A 21,496-nucleotide genomic window follows, 5' to 3' on the forward strand; every position below is an offset into this window, starting at 1 on the left:
AACTCCAAGTATATCAAGGCCCTCCACATAAAACCAGAAACTCTGAAACTAATGGAAAAGAAACTGGGGAAGACCCTTGGGGACATGGTCACAGGGGAAAAGTTCCTGAAGAGAACACCAATAGGTTATAATCTAAGATCAAGTATTGACAAAGGGGACCTCATAAAAATATATAAAGATTCTGTAAGACAAAGGACACTGTCAAAAGGACAAAATGGCAACCTACAAATTGGGAAAAGATCTTCACCAACCCTACAACTGACAGTGAGCTAATATCCAATATATACAAAGAGCTCAAGAATTTAGACTCCAGAGAGACAAATAACCCTATTAAAAATGGGGTACAGAGCTAAACAAAAATTTTTCACCTAAAGAATTTCAAATGTCTGAGAAGCACCATATGAAATGCTCAACATTATTAGCCATTAGGGAAATGCAAATCCAAACAACTTTGAGATTTCACCTCACACCAGTCAGAATGGCTAACCTGAAAATCTCCGGAGACAGCAGGTGTTGGTGAGGATGTGTTGAAAGAGTAACCCTCCTCCACTGCTGTTGTGATTGCAAGCTTGTACAACCACTCTGGAAATCAGTCTGGCCGTTCCTCAGAAAACGGGGCATGACACTTCCGGGGGCCCTGGCTATACCACTCCTGGGCATAAACCCAAAGGATCCCCCCAGCATGCAGTAAGGACACATGCTCCACTATGTTCATGGCAGCCTTATTTATAATAGCCAGAAGCTAGAAAGAAGCTAGATGTCCCTCAATGAAGGAATAAACACAGAAAATGTGGGCTATATACACAATGGGGTACTATTTAGCCATTAAAAATAATGAATTCATGAAATTTATAAATAAATGAATGGAACTGGAGGCTATCATCCTGAGTGAGCTAACCCTATCACCAAAGAACACTCAGGGAATTCTCAAATGGGGAAATGTGAATGGGTGAGAAGCATCTAAAGAAATGTTCAAGAGCCTCAGTCATCGGGGAAATGCAAATCAAAATAACCCTGAAATTACACTTCACAACAGTGAGAATGGCTAAGATGAAAAACACATAGGACAGCAGATGTAGGCAAGGATGTTGTGAAAGAGGAACACACCTCCATTGCTGGTGTTATTGCGAGCTGGTAAAACCACTTTGGAAATCAATTTGGTGGGTACTCAGAAAATTCGACATAGTACTACCTGAGTACCCAGCTATACCACTCCTGGGCATATACCAAGAAGATGCTGTTTGATATTATAAGGACTCATGCTCCACTATGTTCATAGCAGTTTTATTTATAACAGCCAGTATCGGGAAAGAACCTAGATGTCCTTGAACAAAGGAATGGATACAGAAAATGTGGTATATATAATGGAGTGCTACTCAGCTATTAAATACAATGAATTCATGAATTTTTTAGGCAAGTGGATGGAACTAGAAAATGTCAGCCAAAGTAAGGTAACACAATCACAAAGAACACACATGGTATGCAATCACTGATAAGTGGATATCTGCCCAAAATGTCAGAATGAACAATATACAACAGAAAGACCTTAAGAAGCTCCAGAAGAAGGAAGACCAAAGTGCTTTGGATGTTTTGAGAAAGGGAACAAATACTCATAGGGGCAATTGTAGAGACAAAGTGTGGTGCAGAGACTGAAGGAAAGGCCACTCAGAGACTGTCCTACCTGGTGATTCATCTTATAAACAATCACGAAACCCCAACACTATTAAGGATGACAAGAAGTGCTGCTGAAAGGAGCCTCTTATGTCTGTTTCATGAGGGACCCTGCCAGATCATTACAGATACAGAGGCAGATGCTAATAACCAATGATTGGACTGAGTTTAAGGTCCCCAATGGAGGAGTTGGAGGGAGGACTGGAGAAGCCTAAGTGGTTTGCAGCCCCATGGGAAGAATGACAATGTTGGCCAACCAATCTCCCCAGGGTTCCCAGGGAGTAAGTCGTGAACAAAATAGTGCACATGGTTCCAGCAGCAATTGTGGCGGAGGAATGCCTTGTCGATCAACGGGGGTTGGGTGGAGGGTCCAATGAAAGCTCAATAACCTGTCTGGGGAAATCCAGGTGGGGTAGGTGGGGGTGCTTTGGCTAGAATGGCATTTTCTTGGAGAAAGGGAATGTAGGATTTTCTAGAAGAGGGGGAACCCGGGAAAGGGTGTAACATTTGAAATGTAAATGAAGAATATATCCAATTAAAAAAAAAAGAAAAGAAATTGAGGCCACTGATGACAAGTTTTTATAATTTGACATCCCTATTTTCTTGAAATACCAAATTATTGTTTTAATCTATTACTAAGGTGATGATGTAAAGAATGAGATTGATTGCCTAACTGTTCCTGTGTAAAGCCCATAATCTGACTGTCATGCAAACCTGATTGACATTGCCCTTATTAAGGAATCCAGGCAATACAGTATGAGCTCTTAAATGTCCTATAAAATAAGGGACAGTGCATTCTCTATATTTATTTATTTATTTATTTATTTATTTATTTATTTATTTATTTTAGTTTTTTCGAAACAGGGTTTCTCCATGTAGCTCTGTCTGTCCTGGAATTAAGTCTGTAGACCAAGCTGGCCTTGAATTTAGAAATCTACCTGCCTCTGCCTCCCAAGTGCTGGGATTAAAGGCATACACCACCACCGCCTGGCTAAAACTACATTCTCTTAAATTGAGTTGATTTTGCACTAATAATTGCATAATTTGAGAATTAGCAATATCTTAAATAAAGAATCAGTTTCGAGCATTTGTAAGGAATGAGCTATATATTTCGAATATCAGTCTACAAATTAAAAGCTTTGTTATTCAGCATTCCAAAAAGAGTGGCTATAGCATGTAATTCAATCCTTTGTGAAGCAAGAGGGAAATTCAAGAGAATAAACATGTGATCCAATTATATATGTTTCTCTCCCTTTAGATGATCGATTTATTAATACAGTAAATGCATTCTTTATCAAATGCATGCATACATTTACAAAAGCATGCATTAAGGCAAATTATAACAACTTGTCTTTTGAATAATGATTATCAAATTTGCCTAGAAAGTTTCCCATGCTATAGGCCAAATATGCATATTCTGCAATACACAATTTAATTGCTGTTTGGACTAAGGAATAAATAGTTCATTAAGTTCTTTTCCAAAATATTTTCATGAGTCTATCTTACCATACTTTATTAACATAACAACAGATTCATAATAAGATGCTCAAACTTTACTTGGGGATGAAGAAAAATGAATCCACATTAACTGTTCCTTTTGCCAAAGGACTGCTGTGAAACAGCCAACAATTGACTTTTCCCCAAAGCCATTGGTCCCTCATCAATAAATTGTACAGGGGAGTATTATTTGCATTCCCTTTGAGACTACTAAACAGAGCTTTAGTTCTTCTGTGACAAGCTTAAGGTGAGGTTTTAACCAATTAACATTTCCTAAAACCTTTGAAAATCATTTAAGACAAGTAAACAATCTCTTCTTATTTGAATTTTCTGTGCCACAATTTGTTTAGGATATAACTGCTCCACACGCCTGATTTTTTTTTTTAATCCCAAACATGGGTGAGTTAAAATCTTGAGCTTGTGATTGAATTGCAAATTGCAGCTAATGGAACATTGTCAGTTTAACTATACTTTTAAGTTTCTTTTGCCATATTAGAGCATGCCCATAATTTTGGAAGACAAAACTTAGTTTTAAACAATTTATTCTCTTTAAAATAAATTCCAAGGGCATTATTTTCACATACAAAGTTTGGCTACCAGGACATATATATTTATGCATGGCAGTGTAGCTTTTAATACCTCAATAAAGAGACATTGTTTAAAATCCTATCATATATAAGTCTAGCTTCTAGGATAAGAATTATATAAAATATTTTTCCAATTTAGAAGTATCTTTAGAGACCTGTTTTCCTGGGTTGGCTCATGCTACATGTTATTGTTTAGGACTCTAACCTTGAGTTACCAAATTTAGGCTAACTTTCTGTTACCAAAGTTACACATTTTAATCATGTCCAAAAACCTATAAGCCAAAACTATACAACGAAGGCATGCAGAACATATTTATACCTTAATGACAAGACAGAAACAATAATGAAATGGATACACACTTTACTTATTTAAACCAGACCAAAGGCCTGGAGTGGAAGGCAGTCTCTTGGAGACTGGAATGAGGAATGTGATGAAAAATTGTGGGAGGGAGACCTGGGAGGAAAGTAACAGCTGGACTGTGAAATAATAAGAGTAAAATATGAAATATAAAGAAATAAAGGATTACAAATCAAAAAATTTATACTCATGAGTTCTATAAGATGAGTCTGCACCTGGAGTAGCATCAAAGGGTGGGTTAGAATAATGGATTTGAATATTGCAAGTGGGAGGAGCCATAGGGTGGGAGGGACTTTGAATTCCAGTTTTGGAGAGATATATAAGGGCAAGTCTTCTGAGCAGAATTCAAACAGACAGAGGACTGAGCTGGTTACAGGAAGCCTCTTCAATCCTGGTGAGTTGGTGAGTAGCGTGAAATGTCTAAGGTGGCTATGTAAAGGGGATATCATGTGGGAAAGCTTGGAAGGCAATGGAGGAGGATTTTTGGTAACTTTTTGTAGCCTGTATGGATGTTTGATTGGTGAAGTCTAAAATAAGCCTTATATACAGGCAGAAAATATTGAAAATTAGTAGATGTTTCAAGTCTATCCCATAGATGTGAACAGTGCAGAGCAGTGACTTGCCCTGATTGAAGCAGTCTGTGAATGAGCTTTCAAGAGACCTCCAGGTGCTCTATTGTTCATTCCAGGCACAGGATTGAGTCAACTCCTGGGTTGTACAGAAAGTCTGAATCAATAGAGAGTGAAGCCCATCTATAGGACAAAGGAAAGAACTGACAATGGGTTCTCAGGTGACCTTGGGAAAAATTGAGGCTCCAGATTGCCTAGATCAGACATAGTGGTGGTATTCTGGCTCAAAAGTGTGAAATCCTGGATGGTTTTTGGCTGAGCAGGCCCTCCTTCATCTAGAATCTGTAACCATTTTGGATGCATGGACCAAATCTTTAATCCCAGGACGCGGAAACCAATGGCAAGTGGGTTTTTGTGATTATGAGGCCTGGCCTGTCTGTATAGTGAGAACCAGGAAGTCAGGGACATGCACATGGAACCTGCCTCAGTCTCATAAGAGAAATTTGGACAAATAAAGAGGTGTTAGAGGAAGCCAGAAATGTGCATGTCCTCTGGGCACCAGCATGAAAAGAGACCCATTTCATGAGATGGCCACTAGAAAGAAGGGTTTTTTTTTTTCTGCATGGAGCCCAAGAGAGGAGGAAATCCCACAAGATGGGTCAGTTCTTTGTTACACACCTTTATTCCCATCCCTGCTTGGGAAGTAACAGTTAGGCTGATCTCTATGAATTCTGTTTCAGCCTTCTCTTCTTTTTGACTCACATAGCATACAGTTCATATAGAGAACCTCTGTCATAAAAGAAAAGAAAAAAGTCTTCCATCTGGCCAGGTTTCCATTAGATATTAAGGTGTGGCAATAGGGTTTGAATGTCTGCTTGATTCAAGAGGATGAAAGAGGAGCCTGTGTGATGGTCCTGGATAGGGCGATTCAATTAAGGCTAAGTACTTGATATAGAATTCAATACCAGGGCGATCTGGCTTAGGTGTAAGTTCTTTCTGACATCCAGAGTAATTAGACCATCAATGCTCTTGTTTAGAAAATGAGAGTGGAATAGGGTCCATTGCAATGGGCCATGTTCCATGTCCCTTGATTCTTTGAGACAGGGTGTCATGCAGCAAGGAGGAGTATCTGGGATCATTTTTTCCAATTATGATAATATTCCTTTTATTAAAAATAAAGTTTATTTAATCGTTTTACAATCCATTTTTTATCCCACTCATGATCCGCCCACTGACTATTCCTCATCCCATATCTCTACCTTCCTTATGAAAGAGGATGTCCTGAAACCACCCACTACCTTACAAAAATTCCCTGCCCACTTGAAGCCTCCAGTGTTTTGAGGGTTAGGTACATCTTCTCTGACGTATTCCAGACCCACAGTATTCTCCTGAGTATGTGTTGGGGACCTCATATCAGCTGGTGTATGCTTAATTGGTAGTTGCCTATTTTCTGAATGATCTTGGGGATCCAGGTTAGTTGAGACTGCTGCTTTCTCACTTGTACTCTTGTATTCTGCTGGTGATGATAACTTATTCCAGATCTCATTCCTAGGTTTTCAATTTCCAGGGTTGCCTAAATTTGTACTTATTATATCTACTTCCACTTTTATGTATTGGGATGCTTTAATAAATACTTTCACTCATTTGATTGTATTATCCTGTATTTCTTATGGGATTCATGTGTTTCCTCTCTAAGTGCTTCTACCTGCTCACCTATGTTTTCTTATATTTCTTTAAGTGAGTTATTTATATCCCCTTTAAGGGATTCTATTATCTTAATGAGATAAGATTTTAGGTCATCTTCCTGAGTTTCAGGTGCATTTGTATATTCAGGGCTTGCTGTGGTGGGAGAAGTAGGTTCTGATGATGCCAAAGTTTACTGGCTTCTGTTTCTTATGGTCTTGCTCTTGCCTCTTGCCATATGGAGCAAGTCTTTCCTAGTCAACGTGTTTCGGCCTGGGGAATGCCTCTTTTGTCCCTGGGTTGATTCAGGTCTCATGGTAGGACAGTGGCCATGGATGTAGCAGACCACCTGTGGGATCTTCTGACTGTGGCATCTTCAGAGTGGCATGTACACTGGTGACTTGTTGTCTTGGTGGCAGTGGGTCTTCAGGGAGGCCTTCTTGGAGACCTTTTAATTGTGGGATCTTTAGAGGTGCAGAGAAGCTGGAGATATGGTACTTTTGCTGTGACAAATCTCCTGGGATGCCTTCATACTGTTGAATCTTCAGATGACCATTCAAGCTGTTGCCCTCTGTTTATCTGTTCTCCAAGGAAGTCTAAGGGCTGTGGGTTCTCTTTCCCTGTGTGCAGCAGAACTGCAGGGAGGCTTGCAGACTGTTGATTCAGTTGCTCTGCATGCTGCATGCCACATAACTCCTGTGAAGCCTTCATGCTATGTATTTTTCAAGGGCAAAGGCAGAATAGCTGATGGTCTGCCCCAACAAAATTTGACAGCCAGAAGGGTAGGAACTGGAAAATATAAACATTGGACAAGAACATCCAACTGCCTTTGTACCTGGATTGACAAGCTCTCCTTAACACTGGAACTAAATGCATATTTATTACAATACTGAGAATACTTTTAAGATTTGGAAACAGAGGCAGTTGGTCAAAAGAATGGTGCTCCTGACTGATTCCTGCTCTATAACAGTCCAAAACAAATGCTGAGTAGGCAGGATGGGTAAATCTGTGCTCTCTGTATCTTTTCTGATGTGTTTTCTTTTACCAGATTATCCAGTATGGGAACACATTCCAATAGGTTCAGAATACACATATGGCCGAAGGTCCCTCCTTGTACACAAAATTCCAATTGTCTTCAAATGCACCCATAGAAAACAGATCCCAAATGCTTCAAGAGCCTGCAAGGAACTTACCTTTTCAAATGTGTCAGAATCCCCTATTGACCCCAACAAGTCCAGTGCAATCAAGTCTTTCAGGCCCTGAAAGGGACCTACATTTGCAAGAGTTCCAAGGACAATCAAGAAAATTGGGTATCCAAATGCAACTAGATCCTGGAATGGGCCCAGGATTATCTACTTTGAGAAAACCCTCAGGGCATCCAAATTATCAGATACATAAATGAAATCTGTTTTCCATGGTCTCACAGGACCTGTGGCACTGTCAGATAAATATGGTGACCATCAATCTGGCCATGTGACTTCAAGAAAGCTGCGAAAGGAACACATTGTGTACTCCAAAAATCAAAAGCACCTGCTGCAAGAACATTTTGAAAAGTGCCAGTCCCCAGACCAGGATCAATGTGTGGAGCTAGCAGCATTAGTTTGTGTGACTGAGATGGAGATCAAGGTCTGCCTCTCTCTTTTCACTCAATCCAAAAGCAACAATCTCCCCTTTCCCACCAGGGACTTTAATTTTATTCTTAAATATTTAGGGCAGTGTTCACAGTTTTAGGTGGTGGATATTTACGCATCAAATGCTGGGCCGCAAATTTTCTATCAACAAGGTACCAATATCGAATAACATTGTTTCCATGCAGGGTCTCAGAAACCTAGACATCAGAGCTCCTGCTAAAACACAGGACACACTGGCTCAGTCTCCCCAGTCTTTTGGTGTCTGGTCATATACATTTTACCTTATTATAATATCCTAGCCATCTTGAGCTTCCTGCTTCTTTGTTTCTGACATGTGAAACATTGCTATACAAACAACTTTTATTCAAAAACATCAACTTGTTGTCTAGTTAGTGGAAAACATTTATTCTTCGGATGACTTCTTACTTTTTCAGATCTGGTTTAAGAACAGCCAAGCTAAATACAAGCAGATGACTCTCCAAAATATTACAGAAGCTCTGCCAGAGGCCAATGAAAGTTCTAAGGCTGTTTTTGGGTCAACCCATTTTCTGGTTCCATACCTCTTGTTTCTGCTGAGAATGGAGAGTCCATGTATTCAGGCATATTTGTTGAGGTGTCCCTTCCCAAACTCAACTGTATCCAGGAATCTTCTCTGCATCATTATCAGGCCAGTGATGGAGACAGGTGTAGTCAGCAAGAAGATCTGCTTGTTGGCTATGCCCCCATTACAACTTGGGATTCTGGTCAATCAGCATCATTTGAAGCCCAGACTGATCTAGCAGTGATTGAAACCCCAGATGGCCTGGAAACTGCCACCCACAGCCCAGTGGAGTCTCAAAGTTCAGGTCCATCTGCAGAGGAACTCTGCCAAACAATCCTTGAAGACTTTGACAAATTAGAGGACTGGCTTACTCTGAATTCCACTCCAACTCCAAGTTACATCTCTCAGCTTCTTGAGCATTCCAGGCCTTTACACTCATGAAGAAGTGTTTTATATACATGATTCATCTCACTAATTGGGGAAATACACTAGGGCTATCTTTAGAAGTTTTGTACCACTGTGGGTTATATAGAGGAGTTGTTTCAAAGTTACAATAAATAATAATTCTTCATTGTTAGATTATGTTCTCATTAAATAAAAGTAGAAAATAGTTACTATAAAATTATTTTATTTCATTATATTATTCATTTATATTCTAATCACTACCCCATAAGTCCCACTGGCCCCTAGTTCCTCACCCAATCCATTATGTAAAGTTTTCCCCTAATATTTTTTTAACATTTTTTACATTTACTATGATAGTATCACAAAATAGAATAGTCACAAAGTAAGAAAGAAAAAAATCAGGATAAAGTTTCCTTGCCATTTTGGTTTACAGGATGCAGTCAGAAAAGGGAACAAATTAAGATGACTAGGGAAACATTCTATAACCACCAGAACCTAGCTAAAGTTACATAATGTTAGAACTCAAATGCTAAATTAGATATTACCCAATTACTCGGTAAGTAAAAAGAGACTCCAAAAGTTATTTTGTATAGTATAACAACTTATATGTGAAATACACAGCAATTTTTTTCTCAGAAAGCAATAAGGCAACTCTTATGAATTTCCTATGTGCAGTGACTAGAAAATCTTGATATGACTAGGCAGCTCTGCTTTACCAGTAAGCTGCTCAGATCTAGTATAGAACTGCTTAATAGAGAGGTACCATTTCAGGTTTCAGAAGGCAGCAATAATTCTGTTTTGACTTTTATTCTAAATACTTACAATATTTAGGGTGACAATTGAAGCATATTAAGTGAAGGTCATTAATATTTAATGACAATTGAGACCTCCGGGTGTGGGTCCTTTGTCCTCCCTGGAGAACAGCAGAGGGAGATAATCCCCACAGCCATATTCGCTGCCTGCTGGGGCAGAAGAGCTTCATTAGGTACTGAATCACCCTGAGCTTTAAATCTCTGGGGGTGAAAACTGTCAGTGGTCTGCCTGCTCTCAGGAACTGAACACATAGGAGTTTGTCTGCCAGACTTCCTGGTGTGGGGCCTGTGTCCTGCCTGGAGAGCAGCAGAGGGAGAGAATCCCCTTGGCCATATTCGCTGACTGCTGGGGCAGAAGAGCTTCACTAGGTACTATATCACCCCGAGCTTTAGGTCTCTGTGGGTGCAAACCGCCTGGGGACTGCCTGTACCCAGAAACTGAGCACATAGGCGGTTCGTCTGCCAGTCCACCGGGTGTGAGGCCTGTGTCCTGCCTGGAAAGCAGCAGAGGGAGAGAATCCCCTTGGCCATATCCGCTGCCTGCCGGGGCAGAAGAGCTTCACTAGGTACTGTAGCAACTGAGCTTTAGATCTCTGAAGGTGAAAACCACCAGGGGTCTGGCTGCACTCAGGAACTGTGCCATAGGCAGTTCTGTCTGCCAGTCCACTGGCCATGGGGCCTGTGTCCTGCCTGGAGAGCAGAAGAAGAAAAGTATCCTCTCGGCCACATTCATTGCTTGTCAGGACAGAAAAGCATCACTAGGTACTATATCACTCCGAGCTTAAGATCTCTTGGGTTGCAAACCACCAGAGGTCTGCCTGCATCCAGGACCTGAGCACACAGGTGGTTCATCTCTCAGCTGGTAGGTAGTTGGGCCTGTGTCCTGCCTGGAAAGCAGCAGAGTGAGCAACTCCCCATGGCCATCTTTGTGGCCTGCCAGAGCAGAAAAGCATCACTAGGTACTGTATTTCGTGAGCTTAAGATCTCTGGGGGTTCAAGTCTCCATGGGTCTGCCTGTGCCCAGGACCTGAGAACATAGGCAGTTTATCTGCAAGCAGGTCGGTCGTGGGGCCTGTGTCCTATGTGAGAATCAACAGAGGGAGTGACCTCACACACCATCTTTGCTCCAAAACAGAGCAGTCTGAGAACACCTGGTTCACCTTGACAACCAAAGTATAACATTTCTTGAGGCAAGACTGAGCAGGGCTCCAAAGGCAGAAAAGAGGAAGGCAGCATATCAGTAATCTGTGCCAGAGGAAATCCAGTCATCCAGTGTCGTGGACATAACCTTAAAGGTCCAAAGTAGGTTGAAGCACCAGCCAGTAACAATAAGACCATCTAACACCAGTGAAAACTAGATGGCTAAAGGCAAGTGTAGGAATGTTACTAACAGAAAACAAGGCATTATGGCAGCATCTGAACCCAATTCTCCAACAATAGCAAGTCTTGGATACACCAACACAACAGAAAAACAAGAGTTGGATTTAAAAGCACTGGTAAGGATCCTGTTAGAGGAACACATGAAGGACACAAATAAACCTCCTTAAGAAATTCAGGAGAAAAATGATCAAAAGCTAGAAGCCCTTACAAGGGAAACACAAAAATCACTTAAAGAAATTCAGGACAATATGGGTCAGAAGTTTGTAGTCAATAAAGAGGAAATGCAAAAATCACTTTAAAAATACAGGAGAACTTTGATCAACAGGCAGAAGTCATGAAAGAGGAAACACAAAAATCTCTCAAAGAATTAGAGGAAAACAAGCAAATGATGGAACTGAACAAAAACTTCGAGGATCTAAAAACAGAAGTAGAAACAACTAAGAAAGCACAAAGGGAGACAACTTTGGAGATAGAAAACTTTGGGAAGAAATCAGGGACCATAGATGCAAATATCAACAACAATATAAGAGATAGAAGAAAGCATCTCAGATGCCAAAGATACCATAGACACCATGGACTCAACAGTCAAAGAAAATGCAAAATGCAAAAAGCTTGTAAGCCAAAACATCCAGGTAATCCAGGACACAATGAGAAAGACAAATCTAAGGATTATAGGCATTGATGAGAGTGAAGATTTACAGCTTAAAGGGCCAGCAAATATCTTCAATAAAATTATGGAAGAAAGCTTCCCTAACCTAAATCGAGAGATCCCCATGAATATACAAGAAGCCTACAGAACTTCAAACAGACTGGATCAGAACAGAACTACCTCCACTCACATAATAATCAAAATCCCAAATATACTAAATAAAAAAAAGAATACTTAGGGCAGTAAAAGAAAAAGGGCAAGTAACATATAAAGGAAGACCTATCAGAATTACACCAGACTTCTCATCAGAGACCTGGAAATCTGGAGGATCCTGGGCAGAGCTCATGCAGACTCTAATAGAACACAAATGCCAGCCAAGACTACTATACCCAGCAAAACTCTCAATCACTATAGATGGAGAAACCAAGATATTCCATGACAAAACCAAGTTTACACAATATCTTTCCAGAAACCCAGCCCTACAAAGGATAATAGGGGGAAAACACCATTACAATAAGGAAAACTATACCCTGGAAAAAGCAGGATATTAAGCTTCTTTCATCAAACACAAAAGAAGATAGCCACACAAGTGTAAAATTAGCATTTAAATGATAGGAAGCAATAACCACTACTCCTTAATATCTCTTAACATCAATGGACTTAATTCCCCAATAAAAAGACATAGACTATCAGACTGGTTAGATAAACAGGACCCTACATTTTGCTGCATCCAGGAAACACACCTGTGTCAAAGACAAAAACTACCTTAGAGTAAAAGTCTGGAAGACAATTCTACAAGCAAATGGTCTCAGTTAACAAGCCGGAGTTGTCATTCTAATATCAGATAAAATTGACTGTCAACCTAATGTCATGAAAAGAGACATGGAAGGCCACTTCTTGCTGGTCAAAGGGAAAATCCAACAAGAAGAACTCTCAATCCTGAACATCTATGCTCCAAATACAAGGGTGCCCTCATTCATAAAAGAAACTATACTAAAGCTCAAAGCACACATTGCTCCTAACACAATAATTGTAGGTGACTTCAACACTCCACTCTCATCAATGGACCAATTAGGAAAACAGAAACTAAACAGGGAGACAGTGAAACTAATTGAAGCTTTGGACCAATTGCATATAATATATATATATATATATATATATATATATATATATATATATATATATATATTACTTTGTACTTTTCATCCCAAAGCAAAAGAATATACCTTTTTCTCAGCACATCATGGTACCTTCTTGAGAATCGATCATATAGTTGGTCACAAGATAGACTTCAACAAATATAAGAAGATTGAAATAATCCCATGCCTCCTATCAGATCACTATGGAGTAAAAGTGGTCTTTAATAACAATAAAAACAATGGAATTTCTTTTAATGATTTTTGTGTTTCCCTTGTAAGGGCTTCTAACTTTAGATCCATGTCTCCTGAATTTCTTTAAGTATGTCCTTCATGTGTTCCTCTACCATCATCATGACCAGTGATTTTAAATCCAAATCTTGTTTTTCTGGTGTGATGGAGTATCTAGGACTTGCTGTTAGTGGAGAATTGTGTTCAGATGCTGCCATATTGCCTGATTTCTGTTAGTGACGTTCCTGCGTTTGCCTTTTGCTATCTAGTTCTCACTGGTGTTAGTTTGTCTTGTTGTAAATGCTGGACTCACTAGTGCAAGCTGCCTCTTCCAAGCTGGCCTGTGGTGCACACCTGACCTCCTGTAATGCCTGGAGATAGGGTGCTGTGGCCCAGGCTGTTCCAGAACCAGAGGCAGAGACATGATGGCTCCAGCCAGAGGCCTCAGGACTGGATCCGCTGCTCTGCAGGGCTAAACTCACCAGAGCACATTGACTCCTCCCAGCCGGTGTCCCAGGTGCACATCTCTTCTCTTGCAGGGCCTGGAGATGTGGTGTTGCAAGACAGGCTGCTCTGGATCTCAAAGCAGAGACCTGAAGGCTCCTTCCAGAAGCCTCAAGACTGGAACCTAATCTCTGTAGGGCCCGACCCACAGGAGCATGCTGTGTCCTCCTAGCCTGCCTCCAGGTGCACAGCAGTCCTCTTGCACTTCCTGGAGACCAAATGCTGTGGCCCAGGCTGTTCAGATCCCAAAGCAGAGACCTGAAGGCTCCTGCCCGGGGCCTGCTGGACTCACCAGAGCACACTGACTCCTCCCATTTTGCCTCCAGGTTGCCACTCTGGCCTCTTACAGGGCCTGGAGATGTGGTGTTGTAGCCCAAGCTGTTCTGGATCCCAAAGTGGAGACCTGAAGGCTCCTGCCAGAGGCCTCAGGACTGGAACCTAAGCTCTATGGGGCCGGACCCACCGGAGCATGCTGAATCCTCCCAGCCTGCGTCATGGGTGCATAGCAGGCCTCTTGCATTTCTTGAAGGCCCAGTGCTGTGTCCCAGACTGTTCAGATCCCTAAGCAGAGACCTGAAGGCTCCTGCCCGGGGACTGCTGGACTCGCCAGAGCACACTGACTCCTCCCAGCCAGCCTCCTGGGTGCCCCTCTGGCCTCTTGCAGGGCCTGGAGATGTGGTATTGTAGCCAGGCTGTTCTGGATCCCGAAGCAGAGACCTGAAGGCTTCGGCCAGAGCCCTCTGGACTGTAATCTAAGCTCTATGGGGCCGGACCCACCAGAGTACGCTGAGTCCTCCCAGCCTGCCACTGGTTGCACCGATTTAATTTTTACATCTGGCTAATTTGCTGAAATTGTTAATCAGCTCCTGAGTTCTCTGGTATAATTTTTGTGGTCACTTATGTATACTATCATATTATCTGCAAATAGTGATACCTTTAATTTTTCTTTGACAATTTGTATACTCTTGATCTCTCTTTTTGTCTTATTCTTACAGCTAGCACTTTGAGTACTCTATTGAATAGATATGGGGAGAGTGGGCATCCTTGCCTTGTCCCCTATTTTAGTAGTATTGCTTCAAGTATTTCTCAATTTAATTTGATATTGGCTGTCGTTTTGCAGTAAATTACCTTTATTATGTTTAGGTGTGGGCTTTGAATGCCAGATCTCTCCAGTACTTTTAACATGAAAGGGTGTTGTATTTTGTCAAATGCTTTTGGTTTTGTTGATTCTTTGTATTCTTTGTTTTCTTTGTTTCTATTTCTTTGATTTCCACCCTGAGTTTGACTATTTTCTGCTGTCTACTCCTCTTAGGTGTGTTTGTTTGTTTTTGTTCTAGAGCTCTTAGGTGTGCTGTTATGTTGTTAGTGTAAGATCTCTCCAGTTTCTTTACCTGGGCACTTAGTGCTATGAATATTCTTCTTAGCATTCCTTTCATTGTTTCTCTTAAATTTGTGTATGGCATGTCAAAGTTTTCATTAAATAACTGGAAATCTTTAATTTCATTCTTGTTTTCTTCATTGATTCAGTTATTATTGAGTAAAGATTTGTTCATTTTCCAAGTGTATATGTGTTTTTTGCTGTTTTGCTGTTATTGAAATGTTATAGATTATGGTGATCTGATAGGATGCATGGGATTCTTTCAATCTACCTGTATTGGTTGAGGGTTGAACAATTGTATGGTCAATTTTGGAGAAGGTACCATGAGTTACTGAGAAGAGGTGTATTCTTTTGTTTTAGTGTGAAATGTTCTGTAGATATCTGTTAAATCCATTTGGTTCAAAACCTCAATTAGTTTCACTGTGTCTCTCTTCAGTTTCTGTTTCAATGACCTGTCTATTAGTGAGATTGGAGGTGTTGAAGTCGCCCACTACTATTGTGTGGGTTCAATGTATGCTTGAGGTTAGTATAGCTTCTTTTATGAATGTGCGTGTATTGGGAAATAGATCTTCAGAATTGAGACTTTTTCATGGTGGATTTTCTTTTTCATGAATATCAAGTGTCCTTCCTCTTAGCACTTGATAACTTTTGGTTGAAAGTCTATTTTATTGGATATTAGGATGGCGACTCTGGATTGTTCGTGGGATCATTTTCTTGGAAGCCTTTTTTCCGTGCTCTTACTCTGTGATAGTATCTGTCTTTGTTATTGAAGTTTGTTTCTTGTATGTAGGAAAATGCTGGATCTGGTATGTATATCCAGTCTGTTAGCTCATGTCTTTATATAGATGAGTTTAGTCCATTAATATTTAGAGATATCAAAGTCAGATGACTGTTGATAATATTATGCTTGATTTTGTTGGTGACTTTCTGTGCTTGGGGCTATCTCTGTTTGGGTCTGTTGTGTAATGATAATATGTTCTCTTTTCATTGCTGTACGTACCTTTTTTTGTGTTGGAGTTTTCCCTCTAGGATCCTCTGTAAGGGTGGATTAGTGGATAGTTAGTGTTGAATTTGGTTTTGCCCTGGAATATTTTGGTTTCTCCATCTATGGTGATTGAGTGTTTTGCTGTATATAGTAGCCTGGGGTGGCATTTGTGTTCTCTTACAGTCTGCAAGACTTCTCACCAGGCTCTTCTGCCTTCTAGTGTCTCTGTTGAGAAGACTGGTGTAATTCTCATAGAATTCTCTTAAAAATTTGCATATTACTTGGTCGTTTTTCCCATGCAGTTTTTAATAGTCATTCTTTGTTCTGTGCCTTTAGTGTTTTGGTTAATATGTGACAAGAGGAATAAATTCTGGTCCCATTTATTTGCTGTTCTGTATTCTTCTTAAGACATTATGACCATCACTTTCTTTAGGTTTGGAATATTTTCTTCTATGATTTTTGTAGCTATTTTCGGTCCTTTGACCAGGGAGTCTTAGCTCTCCTCCATTCCCTTTATTCTTTGATATGATCTTTTCGTGTGTCCACAATTACCTGAATGTGTTGGGTTCGGATTTTTTTTTTATTTTGAATTTCTTTTGGCAGTTGTGTCTATGTATTCTACCGTATTGTCTACACCTGACATGATCTCTTGTATTCTGTTGGTGATACTTATATCTGTAATTCCTGATCACTTTCCCAGGTTTTCCATTTACAGGATTGCCTCAATTTGTGTTTTGTTTATTGCTTCCACTTCCACTTTTAGATCGTGTACTGCTTCATTCAGTTCCTTGATGTGTTTGATTGTGTTTCCCTATATTTTTAAGATATTTATTTGTTTCCTCTTTAAGTGCTTCTACCTGTTGACCTGTGCTTTTCTGTATTTCTGTCAGTGAGTTATTTGTATCCTCCTTCAAGGACTGTATTATATTTATGAGATAGGATTTTAGGTCAGCTTCCTGATTTTCAAGTATGTTGGTATATGCAGGGCTTGTTGTGGTGGACGAACTGGGTTCTGATAATGCCCACATATATTGGCTTCTGTTCCTTATGGTCTTGCACCTGACCACATTTCCATAAGTTGTGGCAGAAGACTGATTGTGGCCACAGGGTGGGAATGTCTTTTGGACATGAGGTGATGGGAGAATAGCCTTTGGGAAGGCCCAGGGGGAGATTCACTTAAGGCCAAGACCTTGAATTAGGATTCCAATACCAGGGTGGGTCTGTGCTAGATGTAAGAGCCTTATGATTTTGACTAATTTGACCATGAGTGCTTTAGTGTAGATCAGGGTCGGATGGGCTCACTTGATGTTTTTGGTTCTATGGCTCTTCACTCCTTGTTTGGAGTCTGAGAGTCTAGCAGAAAGGAAAACGATCTGTGAATTTTTTTGTTGTTTTTCAGACAGGGATTCTTTGTGTGGCCTTGGCTGTCCTGGACCTCACAGTGTAGACCAGGCTGGTCTTTAACTTGAAATCATCCCACCTCTGCCTCTGAAGTGCTGGGATTAATGGCATGCACCACCACTGCCCGGCTGTGATTCTTTAAAATATTTAATTATTTTATTTATTTGCACCCCCATACCCCCATGAACAATCCACACCTTCACCTCCCATCCCAAGGCCCTTCTTTTCTGAGTGGGTTAGAGGTCCGAGTAGGTATCCCCCCAACCTGGCACTTCAAGTCTCTGTAAGGCTAAGCAGTTGCTCTTTCACTGACACAATACAAGGCAGCCCAGGGAGAAGAATATATCCCATATATAGGCAACAATTTTTGAGATAGCTCCTGCTCCAGTTGCACCAGACCATGAGAAACCAGCCTGGACATCTGCTACATACATGCAGGGAGGTCTAGGTCCAATTTCTGCATACTCTTTGGATGATGGTTCAGTCCCAGAGGGGCCCAAGGGTCCTGTGAAGTTTTCTTCCCATTTACTGAGGATTAAAATTTACCACAAAATTGAGGACAAAATTAACCAAATAGGCTCTTGTAAGGCATGATCTAGGTGAGAATTTATCTAGGATTGTGTGAGAACTACCTCAATATTTTCTGGAAAAAAAAAGAAAAGAAAAATACAAAGTATACTGAAAAAATACTGTGTCTCTATGCCTTTTAGTTAGTTTGGCTAAGGGTTTACCAACCTGGTTGAGCTCTGGTTTTTGTTGATTTTTTAAAAATTTTCCTCTTTCTTCCTTTTCTTTTTTTTTTTAGAAAAGTTTTATTTATTTCATGAAGGTGAGTATACTGTAGCTGTCTTCAGACCCCAGAAAAGGGCATCAGATCCCTTTACAGATGGTTATGAGCCACCATGTGCTTCCTTGGATTGAAATCGGACCTTTGGAAGAGCTCTTAAACACTGAGACATCTCTCCAGCCCTTCGTCTTTGCTTCTATTTGCTTGATTTTAGACCACATCCAGGTCCTCCCTCAAGTAGTTCTTCACCCCTCCTAACCTTTGGGTCTGAAAGAATGCTCCCCACTTTGGCTCCGCTCACCCACTTACCAACCTACTCCCACTTCAACCCCTCCAGGGATCAAGGAGTTTTAAATGTTGGGGAAGGGCATTCAATTGCTAGCCTCCCTTGGCTCACAGACTCATATTACTACAGGAGCTATTTGCATACTTATTACTATGTTGAGAATACTTAATAGGCATGGGAGACAGTGGCAGGTGGTCAGAAAGAGTGAGGCTCCTGATTAATCCATACTCTATAAGAAGTCCAAAGCTTGTGATGGGTAAACCTGATGGGTGGTCTCTGGAGCTTTTCTGATACTTTTCCTTTTATCCAGGTTCTCCTCTCAGAACATGCGCCAATAAGATCAGAATCCATGCATGTACCAAGGTCCCTCCTAGCATTGAAGATTCCAAATGTCTTCAAATGCACCCACAGAAACCAGTTCCCAAATGCCTCAAGAACCTGCAAGGAATTTGCGTTTCCAAGAGAGTGGAGGTCTACATGTGTGTTTGGAAATGGGCTCAGATCTTCATCAAGATCCACTGCTGTTCCTAAGCAATGAGGTCTCATGGTCATTGTTAACTGTACAGCAAGTTCAAGGACAGTTTAAGGTACACCAGGCCCTACCTGAAACAAAAGTATTGATAAGAAACTTTTCACTAGAAAATGCATTGTTCAGGTCTAGCTTAGTATGATGCTTTCTTGTCTTTGGCTTATACCAAGAGCAGTTGCAGGACCAGTGTTTTTGCAGAGGCCAAAGAATGTTGATAAAGCCTGGGCAGTGGTGGCATGGACCTTTATTTGCAGCACTAAGGAGGCAGAAGAAGTTCTGCTTCTGAGTTTGAGTCAAGCTTGGTCTATAGAGGATGTTCCAGCACAGCCAGAGCTACTCAGAGAAACTATTCCTAAAAAAATTAAGGAGAGATAGAAAGAGATACAGAGCAAGACACACACATGAGGGGGGAGAGAGAGACAGAGAGACAGAGATAGAGAGACAAAGACAGGGACAGAGAAAGAGAGACACAGAGAGAAACAGATCTAGGGAGAGAGAAAGAGAGAGAGACAGAGATGAGCAGAGACAGAGAGACAGTATTAGACACAGACAAACAGACAGACAGAGCAAGAGACGGAGGGATGGTGGCAATAAATGCAAGCAGGAGAAAATGTCCTTTGAGGAAACAAGATTTATAAAAGAAACCAATTAAATATGAATTTAGGACAGAATGCCACTGTGAAGTACTAAAGGGCACAGAAAAGCTCACTCAAGGGATGTTGGCCTCTAATCACAACATTTCTTGGGCAGTGGAATGAGAAATTCAGTTAACCTCAGTCATCCAGTGAGTTTGAGCTCAGCCAGGAATCAAAGAAAATCAGAAGCTGCAGTTATGGTACAGCCCTAGACACATCATCTTTGAATGACCAAGTTTTTTATCTTTTTTTTCTGATATTTTTTGTTGTTTGTTTGTTTGTTTGTTTGTTTGTTTGTTTGTTTGTTTTTTGAGACAGGGTTTCTCTGTGTAGCGCTGGCTATCCTGGAACTCACTCTGTAGACCAGGCTGGTCTCGAACTCAGAAATCAGTCTTCATCTGCCTCCTAAGTGCTGGGATTAAAGGCTTGGGCCATCACTGCCTGTCCAGCCTTTTTTTCTTCTTAAAACTATTTAGCTTAGGGACAAACTAGGATCAGAAACCCAGGCACCAAACTGCCAAAACCTTGAGCTCTCTGTGCCTTTAGGTTATCTAGGTAGATACCAAAACACATGCAGAGCATTTGAGGGGTCATTTAGAAGTTGTGAAAGGCCCAGGAAGAAGAATGTGGTTGAATAAGGGAGCTAACAGGGTAGTTGAACACTGAACAGGCTGCCGCCCTCTAAGAATGGATGCATAGTAAGAGGAAAGGAATGGTCAAGAACCCTGGAAGCAGAGTGAGTATATATCCATTTCCAGAGAAAATGGCTGACTTGTGAATCCACAATTTCTTCTGGGCTGGAGCCTCATGAGGGAAACACCAATTTTCCCTTACTTTCCAATTTCTAAATAAACCTGTCACCTATAATTGCTCTGGAACAATGTTTAAATCTTGGACATCGTGATGACTCACACCTGTTATCAGGACTCAGAATTTTGAGCCAAGGTCATCTCTGGAACAGGCTGGAATAATAGAAAGACCTTGTCTCAAAGCCAAAACAAAAGACAACAAATGGGCAGGAGAGATAGCTCAGTGGTTAAGAGCACTGACTGTTCTTCTGAAGGTCCTGAATTCAAATACCAGCAACCACATGGTGGCTTACAACCATCTTTACTGGGATCTGCTGCCCTCTTCTGGAGTGTGAAAAGACAGCGACAGTGTACGTGTATATATAATAATAAATATTTAAAAAATGAATTTAGAGAGTACTTTATTTTCCTTCTTCCTCCTTCCCTTTGCTTAAGAGTTCTAATACTAACAAATAATGTGTACATTTAAAGATCCTGGGGTTTTGGGGGAGAAGCTACCATGCCCAGGAGGAGAAGACAGCATAAAATAATCAAACTCAGGGCAAAATTGGTCAATTGGAAACAAAGAGATCAATACAAGGAATCATCAAATACAAGAGAAGGCTTGTGAGAAAATCAGCAAGATAGATAACCCCTGAGCCAACTAACTAAAAGGCAGAGAGAGGATCCATATGAACACAATCACAAATTAAACGGGAGACATAACAACGGACTCTGAGGAAATACAAAGAATCATTAGGGCTTACTACAAAAGTCTGCACTCCAAATAAGTGAAAAATCTAAATGAAATGGATGAGTTTCTAGATAGATTCCACTTGAAAACGTTAAGACAATGTAAACTGTCCAAGGAAACAGAAGCAGTCTTTTAAAGTCTCTTAACTGAAAAAAATCTAAGGGCCAAGGTAGTTTTAGCACAGAATTCTATCAGATTTTCAAAGAGATAATATCGAAGCTCTTCAAAGTATTGCACAAAACACAAAAGGAACATAGCCAAAGTCACTCTATGAGGTAACAGTCTCCGTGATAAGTAAA

General features: G+C 40.7%; 1 protein-coding gene and 1 pseudogene across 1 annotated transcript in view; both read left to right on the forward strand.

Annotated features, from left to right (window-relative positions):
* The window catches only part of LOC127673192 (zinc finger protein 709-like), a gene marked incomplete at its 5' end in the record, with an annotated part of 62,314 nt that overhangs the window by 15,362 nt on the left and 25,456 nt on the right, over nt 1–21,496 (forward strand). The gene's annotated exons all lie outside the window — the stretch shown is intronic.
* Nucleotides 7,459–9,012, forward strand: LOC127672686 (uncharacterized; annotated as a pseudogene).

This window comes from Apodemus sylvaticus, chromosome 22, assembly GCF_947179515.1.
Source record: "Apodemus sylvaticus chromosome 22, mApoSyl1.1, whole genome shotgun sequence".
Lineage (NCBI taxonomy): Eukaryota > Metazoa > Chordata > Mammalia > Rodentia > Muridae > Apodemus > Apodemus sylvaticus.